Raw genomic sequence first — 19,723 nt, forward strand, 5'->3', positions numbered from 1 at the left:
CACTTGAGCAAGGATTACAACCAACAGTAGAGAGTCACTAAGGCCAGAGGTTGGAAGTCAATGGTATGCATGCAGAATGCACATACAGATGTTACTGACAAATAATGACATATTTGTGGGAAGTTTCACTGTAGGATTATACATAAGTATCCATAAACAGTTACCATAGCATATACTTATTTATGAGAAACATTATGTTGAAATGGATTAGTAATATTACATTGTATATTTGGAATTCACTAAGATCTTTGGTGTTATTGCCATATATAAACAAAACAGCTATGTGAGGTGCTATATCTGTTGTTGGTTGCCTTTAAACTGGTAACCATTTCTATCTGTGTGTCTATCTAATAATCACATTATTCACCAATGCTTTTCAATTCTGCCTCAGTAAAACTGGGGAAAATTACGAAACAAAACAAAACAAAACAAAACAAACAACAACAAAAACAAAAATTTCTCTTCACAGCAGATGGAGACCACTACAGGAAACCACAACTAATCAAAATGCATAGTTGTGGATCCCAGTCCTAATGGATATATTTACAAAACATTCCCACACATAAGCTTCAGGGAACATTGCAGAAGGTTGGGTAGAAAGATTGTGAGAACCAGAAGATAGGAGACTTTGCTTTTGAGGTTGTGTCACTTAGTAGTATCAGAAGCTATACCCCATAAAGTCTCACCCACATGACTACCCAAAAGTGAGCTGAATGAAGATGACACCAATGAACATTGAGAAAGTTGACAGGAAAGCCCATGAGGCCTCAACCCTACACAAAGAACTTAAGTAACTGAAGAATGCTGGGAATGAAAGCAGTGATCCTCCCCAGGGAAGAATGCACCAATTGGTTGTCCAGTGCTAAAAAGCCATCACTGAAAACATACATATAAGTAATATTATATGGCCTGAACAGGTTATAATTAGGGATATACATGCATGCAGTAACAGTGAAAAGAGGGCCATGAATTTGAAGGACATCAGGGAGGGGTATATGGGAAGATTTGAAGGGAGAAGAGGAGAGGGAGAAATATTATAATTATATTATAGTCACAAAAATAAAATAAAAATAATGAAAACAAAGAAGTACAGATGAAAAGTCTCCATTAATGCCTAGCCTGAGTCTGTTGTAATGGTCTCCAGAGAGAAATATCAGGGGAAGGAGCTGGGAGGGCTACTGTGCTAAGAACTTTCTAGAACTCTTGATTCTGTATATCTTTATGCCATCCTCCCATTCATGCTCATTAAATACCTACTATGTGCCATGCCCCTAGTTAAGCATGAAGGATATGACAGTAGCCAAAACAAATGAGTTCTCTGTTATAAGAAGTTTTAAAATATTTTCCTGAGCAGTCATAACTGTAGCTGCTTTTCAACCCATGCATTGCTGGTTTAAAGGGTCATGACATTCTCAAGTGCTGTTACAAACTGGGAGCATGCTTTATGGTCCTGGGCCAACAGAAAAAGCAGGTATTATGAGATTCTTTCCAGTGACAATTGCTTCTTACTCATCATCACAGGCTTCATAGTGTGGAAGACACTGGGGAAGAGGAGCTGAGTAAAGAACTGCATCCTGTTCTCAGAGGTCATTGTGGAAATTAGGAGAATATGCATGAATAAGGGTAGTGACCTCAATGAAAGAGTTAAGGAAGGAAGTGGTACTCCTGGTTAGGGAGATCATGGAGGGCTTACTAGAGGAGTAAAGACCTTGATGAACCAAATTCTCAATGAAGAGGCCTTGGAACATCAAGGAGAAGTATAACAACAATAATAGAAGTACACAAGATGATTGTTTTAGCTATTGACTGTATTTTTTTCAGAGCTTGGGGTATGTATTTTGAATACACAAATTTGAATTCTTTCTAAATCACAAAGCAAAAAATAATTATCTTCATTTTGCAGATGAAGAAACTAAAGTGTGATTTTATGTCACATATGTGAACTGGGATGTCAATAAAAAGTGAGGGTATGAATCCAAGACCCTCAGAGTCCATTATCTTGCATTGCCTTTTGTATTTGAGAGCAGTTGTTGCTCTGACAACAGGCTGAAGGGAAGTTAGTTCCCTGTGATCAGAACCTGATGGTGATGGTGTGGAGTGAAGCAAGCTGATGGACACCTTTGAGATGCTGCTGAACCTAACTTATTTTTGGAGAGGGTTCCTAGTGTCTTGAAGACTTCTAGACAGTTCACTTGCTCCACTTTTGAGTGGACAGACTTAATTTGTCTTTCAAGTGAAACTAAAATAACCCCCATTACTGAAAGTTAGTTGTTTTCCATCTACTCTTCTGAACTGAATAGTACTATTTTGAAAAGAATTTGAGTGATGTTGATGTCTTTAGAAATGTGTCAATTTTATTTTGTCTTATTTTTATGATAGGCTGATTTAGTTATGATTTTCCCATAAAGAGTTATAGGGGTATTGGTTCCATGAATGCAAGGGCCATTATATGAGGCATCCGGCTCTGTATACTCAGCACCAAAGACTACACCTACATTAAAGTGAATCCTAGTTTTAGAATGGTCTTGGTTGCAATGATCTGTGAACTGCTGCTAACTTGCCAGTAGTTCTGTCTAACCAAATTTAGCATTCCACTTTAGACTCAAGAAAAATGGCCAGTATTGAATACAAAGGGACCCAAATATTATATTGACTTTTCCTTTCATAAGTTATTTGGATGAATCACTGGTAGTATTTTGTGGCTCCCTTTCTCCCACTCCTTGAAAAGCAATTTCACTACCAACCAAATTAAATCCCCAAATTTTAATCCATAAAGCATTTCCATCTAGACATAATAATGAGATTCATATTTGTGGTTTAGTATACCTAAGAACAGCTCCAATGAAAAATGACTAGGTCCATTGATACATTCAGACCACAAGCAACCTTGCTGTGGTCTGGTTTTAATTTTTGAAATAAAATTTCTGCAGAGCAGTAGTTTTCTCTCTTCTGCTTCTTGCCTAGACATAAAAGAAATTAAGTACATCTGACCAAATGGCAATGCTATAGATCCCTATAAAATCCTGGAAGATCATTTCAAACACAAATTTGAATTCATTTCTCCTAGAAAAATAACCTCTTCTATTTTTCTATTTCCGCCAGTATTTTAAAAAATGCAGTTGCTCTTTCACAGGTCTCAAATACCTGAGCCAAGGGTAAAAAAAATAAAATAAAAAAAGAAAGAAAGATAGATGGAAAGAACGCTATTTATTCAGAAGGCACAGGTTACAGAGAAAATGTGACACAGGAGCAGAATAGTGTGAACACATGCACTAACTATTTGGCATTTGGGGACTAGATTGTTTAGAAGCCTTTTTTGAAATAATAGCTGGTATTTGAATGAATGGAATTCTGCTGGACTGGGGTTTGCTGTCAAATGGGACCAGAGGGAAACACTGACAATGACCAAACCCAGGAGGTTCAAGGTCTACCAGCCTTAATACACTTTGATAGGCGCCGACTCCTGAAATAAAAATAGGTCTCTAAGTGGTAGCAAGAAACCAGACACTGTGGAAAACTAAGTCCACTCCAGTAATTAATTAGCGTGGTCCCAGAAAAGGCATGCAGACAGGCAGTGTCTACTTTTGCTCTCTCAAAATGGGATCACCTAAAAGCTAAGATAATAACCAGTAACACTGACTGAAGGCATCTGTACTTCCTGTGACCTATATTGATTATTTTGTTGACTCCTCTCTAAGATCCCTGATAAAGCTTCCTTTATTTTTTGGTCCTTAAGGATGAGAAAACTGAGGTCATACAGTTAGAAAGGGGGACAGCAGAGTTAGTTCAGGTGAAGTGACTCACCCATCAGGGATAGCATCCTTAACCCTCAGTTTTCTTGCAGCAATCTAGTGATGCCAAATGCCGGTTTGCATGACTAAGTTCAAAGGATTAACTTCAAAAGAACCCAGGGTTTGGACTCCCCACCTCCAAAATAACTATTGACAGTGGAAAAAGCCTTTATGAAGCCACATGAGAGCCGGAAAAACAGAGATAAGTCTAAAGCTCAGAGTCAGGCTCACTAAACGCAGGAACTTGTTTCCTAATGTGTAATCTATGGCATGTTGAGAGGTATTAATGTTGAGCAAAAAGCATTTCCTCATTAGTCATGTTTGGAAAAGGCTATTTTTAAAGCCAATGTCATTTTAAGTCAAACAAATTACACATCTTTCTTCAGGATTTTCCAGGGTCTTTTATGTGTTTGTGGAAACCTCCAAGAAAATCGTTTATAGCGTGTTTCCCAAACATACTGGATTCTTTTGTGTTTGAAGTACGTCACAGGATTGGGTTTGATGGCACACAAGGGAGGCAAGTACAGGGACAGAACATACCTAGCCCCTTTCTCCTTTAGTCCCTCATCTGTTAGTTAGAAGTGATGTTCTACTTGGCCAGGACCTGTCTATCATAAAAGGTGAAGTCACAGGATGAAAGATCCCCAGCAACTAAAACTAAAGTGGGACAAATCAGTATTATTTATTTGGTGCTTGGTCCTTCACACATGCCTTTTCATCATGATCCAAGCTTAGGCAATCTGAGAACACTGTTCATATTTTCCTGCTATCAGAAGCTCAGGCTTGAGACTGTTGAATGAGTTAACAGGTCAGTGCTTCTTAAGTTAGAATTAAGGTTACCGTCTCATGATGCCAAAGTTTAGATTCCTTTTGTTCTACCAGGTGGTTTCTTGAAATGAGATTTATTGTTTGGTTTAAGGAATTAATGTTTATGTAGTATATATCAGAGGAACACTCAGTTTCATTAGTGTGAATGTATTTTTTGGGGTCACAGAGAGGGAGAATGAAGTTGGGAAAGTAAGGTGCATATGGTGATTTCATTTACTGCTTTGGACTGGAGAAGAAGGACAGGAAGCCAATTGAACTAAAATGTTGAAATCTCTGGTAGATCTCTAGAGCTTCTGAGAACAGCCTGCCCTCCTCCAGTTGGCCCAGAGAGAAGGATAATAAGTGAGAGGATGATAAAGTGGGAAGTGACAGACAGGGGAGCTTCAAAACCAAGAGTCTCAGAAAATTGGGCCTCACACTATGTATAGCCAAGAAGTCAGTCAAGTTATAAGAGTATTTCAGAAACTCTGACATTTAAAACTTTTTTTCCCTATTCTAGGCAGTGGTGGTACATGCCTTTAATCCCATCTCCCAGGACTCAGGAAGCAGAGGCAGGAGGATCTCTATGAATTCCAGGCCAGTCTGGTCTACAGAGTGAGTTCTAGGACAGCCAGGCCTACATAAAATAATGCTATCTGAATAAACCAAAATCAAACCAATCAAACAAACAAACAAATAACAATAACAATAAAACATTTTGTTTCTGAAAGTAAGAAATTTTAAATTAGTAGGTTTTTTTTTTTTTTTTTTTTTTTTTTTTTGACTTATCAAAAAACCAGAATTACCTAAGAAGAAAGTCTCAATGAGGGGTTGTCTAGACCAGACTGTGTGAGGAATTGTTTAGACAAGGTTGCATGAGGGATTGTCTAGACAAGGTTGTGGGTTTGTTTGTTCATTTGATTACATTAATTGAGGCCGAAACATCTGCCTATCATGGGTGATACCATTCCCTAAGCAGGGTATCCTTGATTGTGGGAAAGCAGAGAAAGTGATCTGAACACAGACATGCATACCTTAATTCAATTCCCTTCTTTTGATCTTGAATGTAACTTAACCAGCTGCTTCAAGCCCTGAATCTCTGACTATATCAAAACAATGGATCCAGAATAATGAACAAAGTAAATCTTTTCTCCCTTAAGTTGCTTTTTTCACAGACACAGGACACAAAAGTAAGCAAAATTTCAAGCAAATGTACAAGTAAAGAAAGGGAATCAAGTTCCTTGTATAAAGAATCATTTATTTTGGCATATATGTTTATTTGGCAAAATAAACAAAGGGAGGATGGGTGACAGGAGTATCTGTCACTCTTCTAAACTTCCTTTGATATAGAGTTTGGCATCGTGTCCCTACCTGTGCAGGAAGACTTATCCAACTTTTATTTCTGTGTCATTCTCATTTATGTGTGTCATGTTTGCCAAACTTATAGTGACTGGAACCGTGCATAGAAATTCTGCATACTGTTGGAAGGGTCAGTCACACTTCCTTAAGTGACCAGAGGGTAAATGTGCTGTGTGATCACCTCTTTTTACTAGGGTTTGAATCAGAACTGTCTCTTTTGGTTCAATTTGAACACTCGGTCCTCCGCTTGAGACTATTTTGAAGGCTGTATAGCCTGGGAAGGAAGCTGGCTGGTGGAAGGAAGCTAGGGAGTGGGACCATTGAGGGTTATAGCCACTACACTTTCCAGTCTAATTTCCTATGCTCCCTGTTGTCAGGTACTGCATGCTTTTGACACCTCAGACAGCCCTGAAATAAAAACCCCATACCTTGCCTGCCTTCCTAGACTATGAGTTTGAAACCCTGAGTCCAAATAAATCTTCCTTCCTATATGTTGTTTCTGTCAAATATTTTGGTTGCATGGATACAGAAGTAACTAATAGACTTTCCAAGTATCCAATTTCTCTATTGTAGAGAATGTTGTTATAGAAAATGAGCAAATTAACATGGCTGTGTTTTAATACAACACTGTTTACAAAAACAGGCTGCTACTTCAGTTTGTGGACTCCTGCCAGCATCACATAGTGCTTATCACTGCTGTTGTTATAAAACCAAGTAGATAGGCAGGAAATCCAACATTTTGCTATTTACCCATTATAAACCTGTTTTATGAGCTGGCGAAGGAGTTTAGTGGATAAAGTTATCTGCCTTCAATTCTGATGACCTGAGTACAATTCTTGGAACCCTCATGAAAGAGATAACTGACTCCCTTAATGTGCTTTGGTTTCCAACAATTTTGTGTGCCTGCTCATATGTACACACCTGTGCTTGTCTTGTGCCACACATCATGCCTAAGCTCTTCTTATCGATCTTATCATTGTTATAAGAATCTAGCAAGGTGAGTATCACTATGCCTGTCTAGAAGTCAAACTGAGACTTGGGGTAGCTCAAGAACGAGCCTACGCAGCAGAAGCAGTTTTTGAAACTCTCATGTATGAAATTTCAACTACATCGTGTCACACTGGGGTAGCTCCTCACATAGCTTACTTCAGTTCTTTAAAAAAAAAAAGGAAACTTAAAATATGAGCTTCTCAGTAAAGAAAGAGACCAGGAATGCAAAGGGATTCCTTTATCTTCTGCCTCCCAGATCCCCACCAGCTTTGTGCTGGTTGCCAATGTGTAAGTCCTGGAGCAGTTGACCTCTTCTTTTCTCTTCAGGCTCTGGCTGGCGCTCCTATTTTGTACACTTCTTTGGAGGACACAGAAGTCAAGGTGCACTGTTTACAAGTGATTATTAGCTCCTGGGTATGTGTTGGCAAGTTCCCTTTGGCCTAGACAGTGTTCCAGAATCTGCTGAGGTCTGGCTGTGCTCACTGGGTACCTTAGCCAGAAAGAGTTGCTAATTGGGATGACACTGTGCATGTCTCTGCCTCTCCAGCTAGGTTTCCTGACCCGGGCATGCCTGTTTTGGCTCAAGTGGTTGTTTGGCTTTTCACTGTCAATTTAGATGTGAGGGCAAATTTACAGTTCTCTTAAGAGTATGCGCAGCCTGGTACTCTACGTGTAGAATTTTCCAGACAGTAGTCCAACACATTTTAAGGCAGCTGTCACATGGATTAGGGTGTCAGAGATCCCATCAGTTTAGGGATCAATGTCCTTCAAAATGATGCTCCAGGGAGCTTCCTGTTCTCTTCCACCCTGAGTAGGCACAGCTATCAATCTTTATCTATGAACTAACTAGGATGTGGGCACTTTCAAGACACAAATCAACTGGTGCTTTGTTCTTAAGACTTCAAAGTCTTCAGGAAAGTGGATTTCTGTTGTTTCCACACTATCTAGTACACAAAATTTGTCGTAGAATAGGACACCTTTATAATGCATCATAGGATATTGCATTATTGCTTGTGCTACTGTATCATCAGCCTGTAACACTACAGAGGAAATGACTACACTAGCCCTGAATTTCCAAGATGTTCAAGTGTTTCTCAAAGTCACTGACCACAGAACACTCTTTAAGTGACTATCATAAAGATCTGTTTCACAGGACTTTGAGAACTGCTTACCTGGTGGGATGTTAGCACCAAGAACTGTCTCTATAACAGCTGTCAACATCCATGACCATGACCCTCTATGTCACATGCCAGTTTCTTTGATAAGCAATATAATACACAGTATCATTTAATAATCTCTATGATCTTCTAAAATAGGTGTTGTTGCATTGTGCAACAAGTATTTTGAACACAAGTCTTTTGAACCCAGAGCTTTCAGATGCTAAAACCACACTCTTAATCATTCCTTCCCATGTGTTGTGATTTTCTCCCTGACCAGAGACAAAGAGATCCTTATCCTCACTTCTTTCTAAGACCATCCATTCCTCTCACTAGTTGTTGACTGACCCATATGGTTAAAACAGCCATCTCTGACTCAATCTGAATCCCTGGACAGATATCCCCTGTCCTTGGTACAGGCTTTTTCCAAATGCCAAGTAATGATAGCAGTTATTTTAGGGATCAGCTTTGAAAGTAAAGACAATCCTTGAAGTCTGGTTTCTTGTCCCAGGACTGGCCTGACTTCCTGTAGGCATACAGTATGCTATCAACCTGCTTAGTTGTGAACACAGAGGATGAACCATGTAAATAACTTCTAAACTCTAGTTTTTCTAAACAAGTCCCAAGTGAAATGGGATTTTTGAGTCTTGGGTATAATAAAGGCTTTTATCAGGCATTTAAGGTTAACTTTGAGTCATGCTGAGTTTCAGGTGAACCAGGTAAAAATATCCTCTTAGGAAACACTTTGTGGGAAAGGTTGGTCTGTTGGATAACAATGATAGTTTTATTCAGGGGATGGTCAGAAAGGTCAGGTTGTGAAAGGGAGACAGGGGAGGAGCATCTATGTACCTGGAGGAGATAGCACCAGGACAAACAGTTGAAGAGAAAAGATGAATTAGGGGTAAAATATAAAGAATACCATTCTATGTCAGAGGAAATAACATTTGTAAGAAAGTTGGTTGTGCGAAGCATGGTGATGACTGAAGCATAGAGTCTACTTGAAGACCAGAGATCTGGCTCATAGGAAACTTTGAATGCCAATTAGGTGGTGTTAATTTTCTTTGTAGAAAGAAAGGACTACTTGGGTGATGGGACCCAGGTAGGAATCTGTTGCAATGGCCAATTTATAAGAAGCTGAGAATTAAATATTGATGTTGCTGATTGGGGAGGGCAGTGAAGTATTTGACTTATGTTCATTAATTTTTTCATTGATTTGATAAAATTCCCCAACAGAAACAACTTAAGGGGTGGGGCCCCGTTCATTTTGGCTCATTGTTTCATCATGACAGAGAATGTCTTTAAGTTATGAGATAGTAAAAGACCAAGCATTCCTCAAGAGACTTTTGCCACCTATTCTAAGTGATGGATGGGCTGGGGTGGGATAGTACATTTACAGATAGTACATAATGTCTGACATAATTGTGACCTTTTCGTGATCTTCATTTGGAATTTAATATCTTAAGGAGATGTGGTTGGGTGTCATTTTAACAAGGGGTGGACTTATAATGATTAATCCTGGTTGTCTACTTGACAGGATATGGAATCAACTCAGGCATGTATTGAGTCAGGTCTGTGAAGATATTTCCTAGAAAAATTAACTGCAGGGTTGCATGGAACCTCCCTGTAATTTCCAGATATAAGAAGACCCTAGAGAAAAAGCTGTTTCCTTTTTGCCTGCTCACATTCTCCTCTCATTGCTGAGTGCATCTATTCTTTTGACATTACTACTTCTGCTGCCTCCGTCCTTCACCAACATGAGGACACAGATTATTCAGCTTTCAAACATGGACTGAATACTAGGGGCTCTTTGGAATTCTTCTAGGCCTTAACACCAGATTGCATCTTCTGGAGTAACCAGCCTTGTGGACTGAGTAGCCACCAGTTCTCTGACTGTCCAATATCAAGATAGCCATTGTTAGATTACCTAGACTATGTTCTGTAAGCCAACATTATAATACTTAGCAATATATATTCATACTACCAGTTTTGTTTCTCAGGAGAGCCCCAGCTAATCTAGAAGGTGTGATGGCTGAAGCACATGACAGAAACTGCTCACATAATACAAACCAAAAAGCACCAAGCCAGAGAGAAATTCAGGGGTTTGGAAGAACTTTCAAAGGCCTACATTTCTTCTGCCTGCCAGGCCTCACCTCTTGAAAGTTCTATGCTAGACTATAGACTTGGTAGTCTCCCAAAGAGTACCCTTAACCAACTGAGAACTAAGATTCAGAGCACAAACCTAGGGCAACATTTCATATTCAAATTAGAGCAGCAATAGAGAACACAAAATACTGTGCATGGCATAAAGGAAAGGAGAAAGCAGAATCCCACATTTTAATCTTAATTTGTATGCTGAGAGGTCTAGACTGACAAGAAGGAAAACAGGTAATTTGTCTCCTTGAATGCATTGCCTTTCAATAAAATATATTTAGTGTTAGGGCTAATCTCTCTTGTCAATTTGACTGAATATGGAATCAACTAAAATCCAAGTTACCAGGAACTCCTGTGAGGGACTTTCTTGATCAGATTATTTGAAGCAGGAAGACCCACCTTAAATCTGGGCATCACCTTTTGGTGGCAGCCCACATGAAAGGTCATGGGGGCAGAAAACTTGGCTTTTGCTTACATGTTTTCACTCTTCCTAATATTTTTATATATCCTGCTGCTAAAGCATTCCTTAACAATAGTAGAACCAGCTTCCCTGGAATTCCAACACAGACTGAGGCCCAGCAGTTCTCCAGGAATCTTCCAGGCTGTCAGGACCAGATGGGACTGCTGAGACATCCAGTCTTATGAACTCAACTTCTATTGGACTCTCAGCCTCTCTAGAGTGAGATAGTCATTGTTGGACCACTCAGACCACTTCTTGTGGATCAATATAACAAATACTTTTTTTTGGATATTTAATCATTTCTGTTCTTTTAGAGAACTTTGACTAATACTGTCCTGTAAAATGCTAGCCTGAGTGTTATTTGAAGGAAATTAGTGCAACTTAAATGGTCTATGATATTAATGGCTGGAAATTAATATATATAATTCACCTTAGTGGTTTCCATAATTAATTATTACCCATTAATAGAAGTGCAGGAGGGATGAATGAATTTGTCATCTATAATAAGATGTAGGGAATGGTGACACTGGACCATTAGAATAGGCTGACTTAAAAATGACTGCACCGATACTGCCTTTATGGTCCAGCCTAACAATTTTTCTTTTAGCTGAAACTAAACGTCTAAATAGAAAATTATCTCCTTTTATAAAAGACTGTGTTCTCTCTTTCTCCTCCTCTTCTCCTCCTTCTCCTTCTCTTTCCCTTTCTTCTTCTCTTGTTGGCTTGGGTGAGATAAATGGCTTTGTTGAAATGCCCCATATGGTAAGGAATTAGGAAAGCCTAGAGCATAATCCTTCAGTCTAGAAACTCTTGAGGAACAGAGTCCAGGCAACAAATACAGCCTGGAAGCTGACCTTTCCCTAGTTCCTTAAGATATGACCCAAACCTAGGCCAACAGCAATAAAGACTGAATGTGGACAGCTCAGCTCATCTGTGCTCTGATTCTAGAGCTAGAGAAGCCATAAGGTAATTATTGTTGTTTTAAATGAGTAAATAACTAATGAAGGTATTAGCTTGCTCCCCACATGCTATACTGTTAAGACAGTTCATTTTTGTCTTATAAGAAAATGTGTTAAACTGCAGGGTTTTATATTGTCCCTGGATTCTAAGATCAGAGTGAGAAGACACAAGATTCTTCTGTGACCCACTGCCACTTGGCACAACATCTTAAGAAAATCTCTCTCTGTCTTCCATGTATCAGTTTCACTATCTTTAAAATAGATGTTAAACTAGGCCAGTGATTTGTACAAACATTTCCCTTCTCATCCCTCTTTCCCTCCCCCTTTCTTCTTCTTTTTGTACCTTTCACCAAATCATGACTCATGTGGAAGTTCCATACACACAACAAATAAATGGAGATGGGCTTTACTTGAAATAAGGTTGAATGTAGCCCCTTGCCTAACCTCTTCAACTCTCCATGGCATAGCCAGAATCACCTCAGGGTCTCTACGGATCCAAGCCCATCAATTAGCCTCTTCAGCTAGGACATTCTGTAAATTCTAGCAAAAGTAAGCTGTTTGCAAGAGCACTGTCCTGTAGCATTTCTGCATCCCACGACTTCTGTGTGATTGTCAGGGACATGGAACTATTCATGATGCCCCTGCCCACTCCTGGGGCTGTTCTGCATTTCTGTCCTCCCCAGCAAGTAGACTCCCTCTGCTGTGTCAAAGCACAATAGTTAATCTCTGAGACTTCTACTTCCCTAGGAGGCTTTATTATCCACTGGACATATTTCTATTTTTTAAAAATATTATAATTTCTCATAGTGGTGCTTACATTTTGTGTTCACAAGGGTCTCTGCTGTCAGATGGTCTAGTGGAGCTCTGAGCTGTCTCCTTTTCACAGTCTGTTGCTTCTGTAGGTGATATGCAATGGTGTCATATTGCATAGCTTTCCAGGATCCCATATCACTGTACTTTTTTTTATTCAGTGTTCCTCCACCGTGTATCTGTAGCCTTAATATTTTGAATAAAACTAATGCTTTTTCCCACAGTCTTGAGCCTCTCATCATTTTTTTAACCCATCAAGTATTATTTTAATTGTCTTACACATGTGCTGGGTGATAAAATTTGGCTCTTCCATTGCATAGCATCCTCAGATTTGACCAAAGTCCCTCATCCATAATTCACTCACCACTCTAAGCATTGCCTGTTTTACCTAACTACTTCTGTAAAAATGTGAGTATGAGGCTGTAGAGATGGCTTATGCTGTTCCTTCAGAGGAACTGAGTTTAGTAGGAAAGGTCACAAGTACCTATAACTCCAGTTCAAGAGATTTAACACCCTTTTCTGACCTCCAAGGAAAATTGGCCTCTTGTGCACCTACCCTGACACACACACATACACACATAATTAAAAATAAAATTAAATCTTAAAAATGTAAATAACCTGTTGTCTCTAAACTGTTTTTGTTATCTGGAAACTTAGAATCCATGTAGCACAGGGAGGGAAAAACTGGGGAGAAGTTCTGAGTGTCTTTACTCTTTGCTATATGGAAGAATCTAAGGCCTCAGTTTACCTTCCTGCAAAGTCTTACACATGGTTGGAATTCATGAAGTTGATGTGCATAGTATTCCATAAATGTATCGATTCATGGGTATGTCATATTGTAAAGATCTGTTCTACTCACAGGGAAACTTGGTAAGTCACAAAACAGACTTTTGAAAGAGCTGCACACTATATCTTTAGAAGCCAAACCCTGTTGTGTTGGGAATAGCAGGGCACTTCATAGACATTGCATTCTGAGGGTCTGATGCCTGAAAAAGGCACATAGATTCTGGAGATAATGAACTCCCTAAGACAGGATGGTACCTGGCATAGCTTTGCTTACCCTAATGGTCATTACCATCTTCTAGAGACATTGAGCTGAGTTTGGGTTGAGATCCTCCCTATCATCTTTCTACATGGTATTGATTAAGCTACTTAAAATGATTCAGCCCAGTTACCTTCCATTTGAATATAGGAATGACAATGATATCAGAAATGATAGGTAATGGTAAAATGTCACAGTATTGGTAGACTACATGGCAACATTTAGTATGCTGGCTAATTTTCATCATCAACTTGATAGGATTTGAAAACTGGTCTGGAAACAAAACTTTGGGCATATCTGTGAGCCATTTTCTAGATTAGGTTAATTGGAGTGGGAAGGCCCACCCTGAGTGAGAGTGGGACCATTCCATGAACTGTGGATTGGGGACTTTATACAAAGGAGAAAGCTGGTTGAACATCAGGTTTGATCAGTACTAGCTGAGCATGGATGCAGTGTAACCAACAACCTCTAGCTTATGCTACTATCTTCCCTGCTGATGGACTGTGTTCCTGCAAATTGTAAGCCAAATAAACCCTTCCCTTTCAAGTTTCTTCCTGACAGATATTTGTCTCTGTGATGATGAACAAAGTAACTAATATAGCTAGTTTCCAAATTATCCCTCATCTGCCTCCATTGAGGACATTTTTAAATATTCTTACAACATTAGCAAATGCTATCTTCCCTCATTTGGGATAAGAGGTGACCCTTGGCTGGTTCTGGAGCAAACTATCTACTTGCTGGCCTCATGAAATACCACTGTCATTTGGCATTCTGTCCAAGAAAGGTTAGAGGGCCAGCCAAAGCTGTTTGAGTTATAGTGCCCACATTTCAGGACTTGTGAGCTTCAGGAAATTTCAAACATCTGAGATAACTTGGAATGAAATAATGTTTTAAAAATTTCCCATCACAAATAGAGTGAAAACACACATGGAAAGGATTTTCCATTCATAACCTATTTTCACTGTGGGCATTTTGTGAAGGGTCAAAGATGGCAATGAGAGCACTGAACTCTAGGTGGCTCTTAAAGTCTAAGACATATATACGGCAGAGGAGAAGTAAGTAGAACAAAGAGTATTAGATTTAAGGGAATAATGTAACAAAAATCTGGTTACCAGCGCTAGAATCAGGTCACTATGCAGTGATCTATCTTCCACAAGAAGTCACAGGGTGTGTGCAGATTTTTAGTAGGCAAAGCCACCAGTGTGTTTTGTGTTGGAAAGATTTAGAGTTTGCAGGAGGCTAGTCTTACTATATATTAAGGGGGTTTTCCTTCTTGGAAAGGAGCCTCCATCTAATGTTTCCCACATGTTGAAGGTGTTCAGACTTGTCTGGGATGGGATTCAAGGGGATTCCCAACTATCTTCCCATAATGAAAGGTGTTTGAATCAGAACCTTCCTCTCTGAGGCTTTGGTAGAAGCTGCAGCTTGGATCCTATATATAACTATTCCCTCACTGTCCTGGGATTCATTGCTTAGAGGCATAGCCCCATTTTTTTCTCTCTAGCAGCCTTTTCAAACCACATATTTAGCAGAACCACACCTTAGAAGATTAAGATATAGCTCTGTTCAGTTCTCCCATTCAAAGGTCTCACCTCCACAACCTGGGAAAGTGTGTCCTGACTTCTGCCATGCAAGTCACTAGAAATGGCATGTATGCTATCTCTCTCTCCCTTCCCTTTCTCCTCTCCTTCTCTTAGCTGCAATGTGACTGTTTCTGTTTCTAAGCAGTGAGTTGCACCACCACCAGCTAACCTTTCCTGTACACCATGAAAAATGATAGCTGCAGGGTTCCTCTGTGAAATCAAGAGGCACTGAAGCCAGCTGGAGTCTTCTGTACTCTTTTGGCCATCCCCCAAAGGACACCATGTAGGGTTCTGCACTTGGTTAGCCAAGCCTGACGTCAGGAGGCAGTGTGGTACAAGAGACAAAACAGTGGGGTTTTACTTAGAAAGTTTGGGTTTGCAGCCAATTCTGACTCTTTTATGGAAAGACCTGAGCTGAGCCACTTAGTTTTCTTAAGCCTTGATTCCTTCTTCCATTAAACGGAACTGTTAATTTGCAGTATTAGAAAATTAGGTGAGACACCATAGACAGCCTTCTCATCACACATGTGTCACGTTAGCTATTTTGACTGTTAGTTATTTTGTGTCTGTGTTTGATTGTCAAAGAGGAACTGTACATTGAGAGCCAACTAAATATTTGTAGCTCAAGTTTTACATTTCAAACTGAAATAGCCTCAGTATGGAACAGCCTTTGTCCTTTGTGCAAGCTGGGGATATTTTTTTTCCATCAGAAACTCTAGTTTCCAAGTTCATGGAAACACAGAAAGAGAGACCAAGAGGTGTTTTTAGTTCATTGTGAACATTAGAAAGATAGGATTTGGGTTGGGAGGAGGGGTGTGTTTTTCATTCTGGCAAATTCTATTTTTCTTGTTATATGACCAGGCTTTTGCTGTATTTATAGGTGGCTACAGTATGACTGGAGGAGCATGTTTAGTCAGAAAGGAAGTGCAAGAAACTGACACATTGAAAAAGGAACATGGCAGAGGCACATATGTTCTTAGATTCTGGCCCCATCACTTGAGACCCAATCTCTCTGCACTCCCAGTCTCTTTGTCTCATAAGTACAACCATGTTTCAAAGATAGGCTGTGGTCTTTTGGTGCCATGATGACCAGGGAAGCATGGAGAGCCTATAGCTTACACACTGGGCTAACAGTATGCTGGCGATGGTTATCACTAACATTGATGAAAATAACCAGACTTTCTCATGCTTCTAAAATTCCTATCTATTGTTTCATTTGGGAAACTGTCCTTACTCCCATAAATGCTGGAGTTTAGAACAGGAGTACTGCCTGGCTGTGAGATCTGGTGCTGTGTGAAAATGTTTCAGAGGATGAACAATGGAGTAAGGTTTAAACCCTTTATCCACATGTCAGGCCAAACAGTCTCATGTTTACCTGTCAGCAATTGGCATTGTTCTTCACATTTTATTAATAAATACTTACATTGTTAACTTGATAAGCATTTATTTAGAACATTAATCTTGAAGGTGTCTGTGAACTTATGATCAGGTAAACAGAAAGACATCTCTTGCCATAGAGGTAATTCCTCCTTCACATTGTATGAATGACAAAGGAGATGGCTGGAAACTTTGTCACCCCTTCAGAGAGGGTACATAGGGAACAGGAGCATAAAGCCAGGTGTTTTGAACAAAGCAAGCAATGGGTGATCAGAGAGCACAGGAACACCCCTGTCAGTTCTTTCCCCATTCACACCACTTGAGCAACTCAGAGAAGATTCACATTCCACACTCCCCCCTTTCCCCAGATGTGGTCACTTTCTTGGAATGCACAAGGCCAAGGCACACTGCCTCCCATGCCCTGGAAAGTGCTTGATTCATACGACAGGAACAATTTCTGTCAGTTTATTTAGACTGAACAAACCTCTCCTCAGTCCCAATGTGGCTTGTTCTGTCTCAGGACAAGGTGCTGGGGTGGGGAGCAGATTTCATTTCTAAGATATATATGGGAAAGCTCTAGAAAGCAAGGAAAAATGATCCACAGAAATATGAACAAGAAGCATTCATCCTTAAAGAGAGCACCCTGCTCAGCTTGCCCTCTGACGCAAAGCATTTCCAAAGAATCACCAGCCACACAGCACTCCATCGCCAAGCACTTGAGCCTGAGGGTGTTCTGGAGCCAGAACTCCACATTCATACCCATCCCCAGGCTGCCACCTTTGTTCCTAAAGGTGCCAGCACAACCTCCTGCCAGGCTAGGAGGCACTCTCAGATTGTGCAAGATAAAAAGACAAAGACTAGCGGGTAGGGTTAAGCAGAAATACTCTGGAATTGGAGTGCTGTTCTGGTCACTTCTAGTGTGATGGCAGAGATTGCCCATTTGCTCTTTTTGGTCCTCATTTGCTCCTCATTATAAGGGCTACTGTTGCCCCAGTTCAGCAAAGTGGAAACTAAGGTCCACAGAAGTTACATATTTTTTCTGGCACTTAAGTATTGTGGTGGTACTAGTGGGAATACCCAAGTCACTCCTGGGGACAGAATTGGACCTCTTAACTTCCCTGTATCATGGACAGCATCTGTGTTCTTTTCAAAGAATCTCTGTGTTCTTTTCAAAGTTTACCAGGGAAGGTGGCTTTCCTATCTAGAGAAGATGTTAATAGGGAATTTGGCTATGACTTATGAAGAAAGAGCCTGATTTGGAAGCAATATAGGATTTGGATAGCTCCCAAACTTGTAAACATGCAAAGACCCCCACCTGAGGATGGTGAATCAGAAACTTTTAACCAGAGATTGGGATGCTGCTCCAAGAACCCATAGGCTTGCCCACCAGCCTGTGGGTTGTTCATCCGTGCCTAGAACTCTGGTAACCCAGCGTTTACCTTGCCATAGAGTGGGCATTGTGAGGACCAAATTTGGGTAGGGGAGGTTGAAAGCTGTCAAGTGCTGAGATCTTTAGGATACATAATTGTGTTCTTCCTACCACAATCTTCTATCCTTCCATCCCTGACTGTGAATGAATGCCACTTTCAAACACTGCTTTTCTAACACTCAACAGGGGAAACATCCACAGGTGTGAATCAACTAGGTAAAGGGTTAAGAGAAAAAGTCTTACTTCTCCTTCAAAGAAAGACAGACAAAAACTTTACCAAAAGTTCCTCTGAATGGTGACTATTGACAGATCAACACTAAATACAAGAGGAGGGCAAGCTGGGAATAATCAGGATGCATTAGCACACACCCTGAAACAACCTTTTACTGGGAGTGGGAATAAAACAAGTTTTGTAGTTGCAAACCCACATTACTGGGTACCAGGAAAGCCAAGGGCATCCCAGAAAGCCCCTGGATGATGGGATCAACAGACTCACCTTTTCTGGGAAATCTAGGTCGCTGGGTGCACAGTCCGCAAAGTACCTGGGCTGAGCCTCTGGCGATTTCCCACAGACACAGTCCTAGCGTCTCCACAGCCACCGTCTTTGTGCCCACCAGAGGCTGGGGTGTGTGTCTGCGCTGGAGAGACTTGTGACAGCAGACGGTCTGTGGCCAGAGCAGCCAGCTTTGGCAGGCTTATATAGGGAGCTCCTTCCTCTGTAATGGGACGCCTCGCCTCCAGACATCCTTTCCCACTTTTTTTTTTCCCCCTTCGGTTTGCGAGTTAAAGGAACAGCCCTCCCAGCGGAACAGGGTTAGCTCATGAAAGACGCACTCACTCCAGGCACCCAGCCAGCTAACAGACCATTTGCATACAATTTATTGTGAACAACAACAACAAAAAAAAAAAGGTTGGGGGGGGGGAGGAATTCCAGCTCCCTCCGCCCCCGCAGACTGTTAGGGAAGTGTGATTTTCTGTATTGCTCCACAAAGATTCTAATTGTGAAACAGAAGCCTCTGGAGCTGAGCAAGAGGGAACCGGATCCTGGCTCCACTCCTGGCCTCTAGCAAGCTGGAAACCTGACCTGGGTTCCCTTGGGCTCTGGGCAGCAGCTGTGAGGTGGCACCTCAGAGGAAGCCCCAGGGCTGAACCCAGTTCTTGGAAAGAGGAGATAGACGGCTGCACAAGCCCAAGGCAGTTCAAGTTTCTCTTGGTCCCATGGAGATATCCCAAGATCAATTCTCAGCAGGTGGGGACCATGCTGGAAGCTTAGAAGGGAGGGGGTGCTTTTCTGAAGTGTGAGCCAGCCATGCCCTGTGGCCTGGAGGAATCATTATCTCCTAGCCCAGCAACCTGCTGGAGCCACTCTTGATAATGTTCATACCTAGTACTAAATGCCTTCTACTTGGGGGTGGCTCCTGAGCTCCCAGTGCCCACAGATACTCAATCCAGACTTTTTTCTTAATAATAATAATAATAATAATAATAAGAAGAAGAAGAAGAAGAAGAAGTAATACTTTTCAAAAGATAACTTCATCTTTAAGGTCATCTCTGGGTTTGATGTTTAGCAAGTTAGAGTATCCACGGGGCACATGGGGGCATTGGAGGGAGAAGGAACATCCACGCTCATGGGAGGTACGGTACATCTGGGCTTGTCTGGGACAGCACTTGTAGCTCACAATATAGAGAAGTGGTTTAATACCATCGGTGGTCTCTGCCTGAGAAGGATTGTCAACTCTTGGCTCCATGACACACTACTGATCAGAAATAGTGAATGATGATACTTAAATAGGAGACTGTCACATGTT

General features: G+C 40.7%; 1 protein-coding gene across 1 annotated transcript in view; it reads right to left on the reverse strand.

Annotated features, from left to right (window-relative positions):
- The window catches only part of Tnc (tenascin C), an 87,006-nt gene extending 68,516 nt beyond the window's left edge, over positions 1–18,490 (reverse strand). The window contains exon 1 of the mRNA XM_051188023.1: positions 18,412–18,490. The gene's annotated coding sequence lies outside the window, so the exon portion shown is untranslated. The remainder of the gene's footprint in view (positions 1–18,411) is intronic.
- Between the last annotated feature and the right edge of the window lie 1,233 nt (positions 18,491–19,723).

Source organism: Phodopus roborovskii, unplaced genomic scaffold (assembly GCF_943737965.1).
Source record: "Phodopus roborovskii unplaced genomic scaffold, PHOROB, whole genome shotgun sequence".
In the NCBI taxonomy this organism is placed as follows: Eukaryota; Metazoa; Chordata; class Mammalia; order Rodentia; family Cricetidae; genus Phodopus; species Phodopus roborovskii.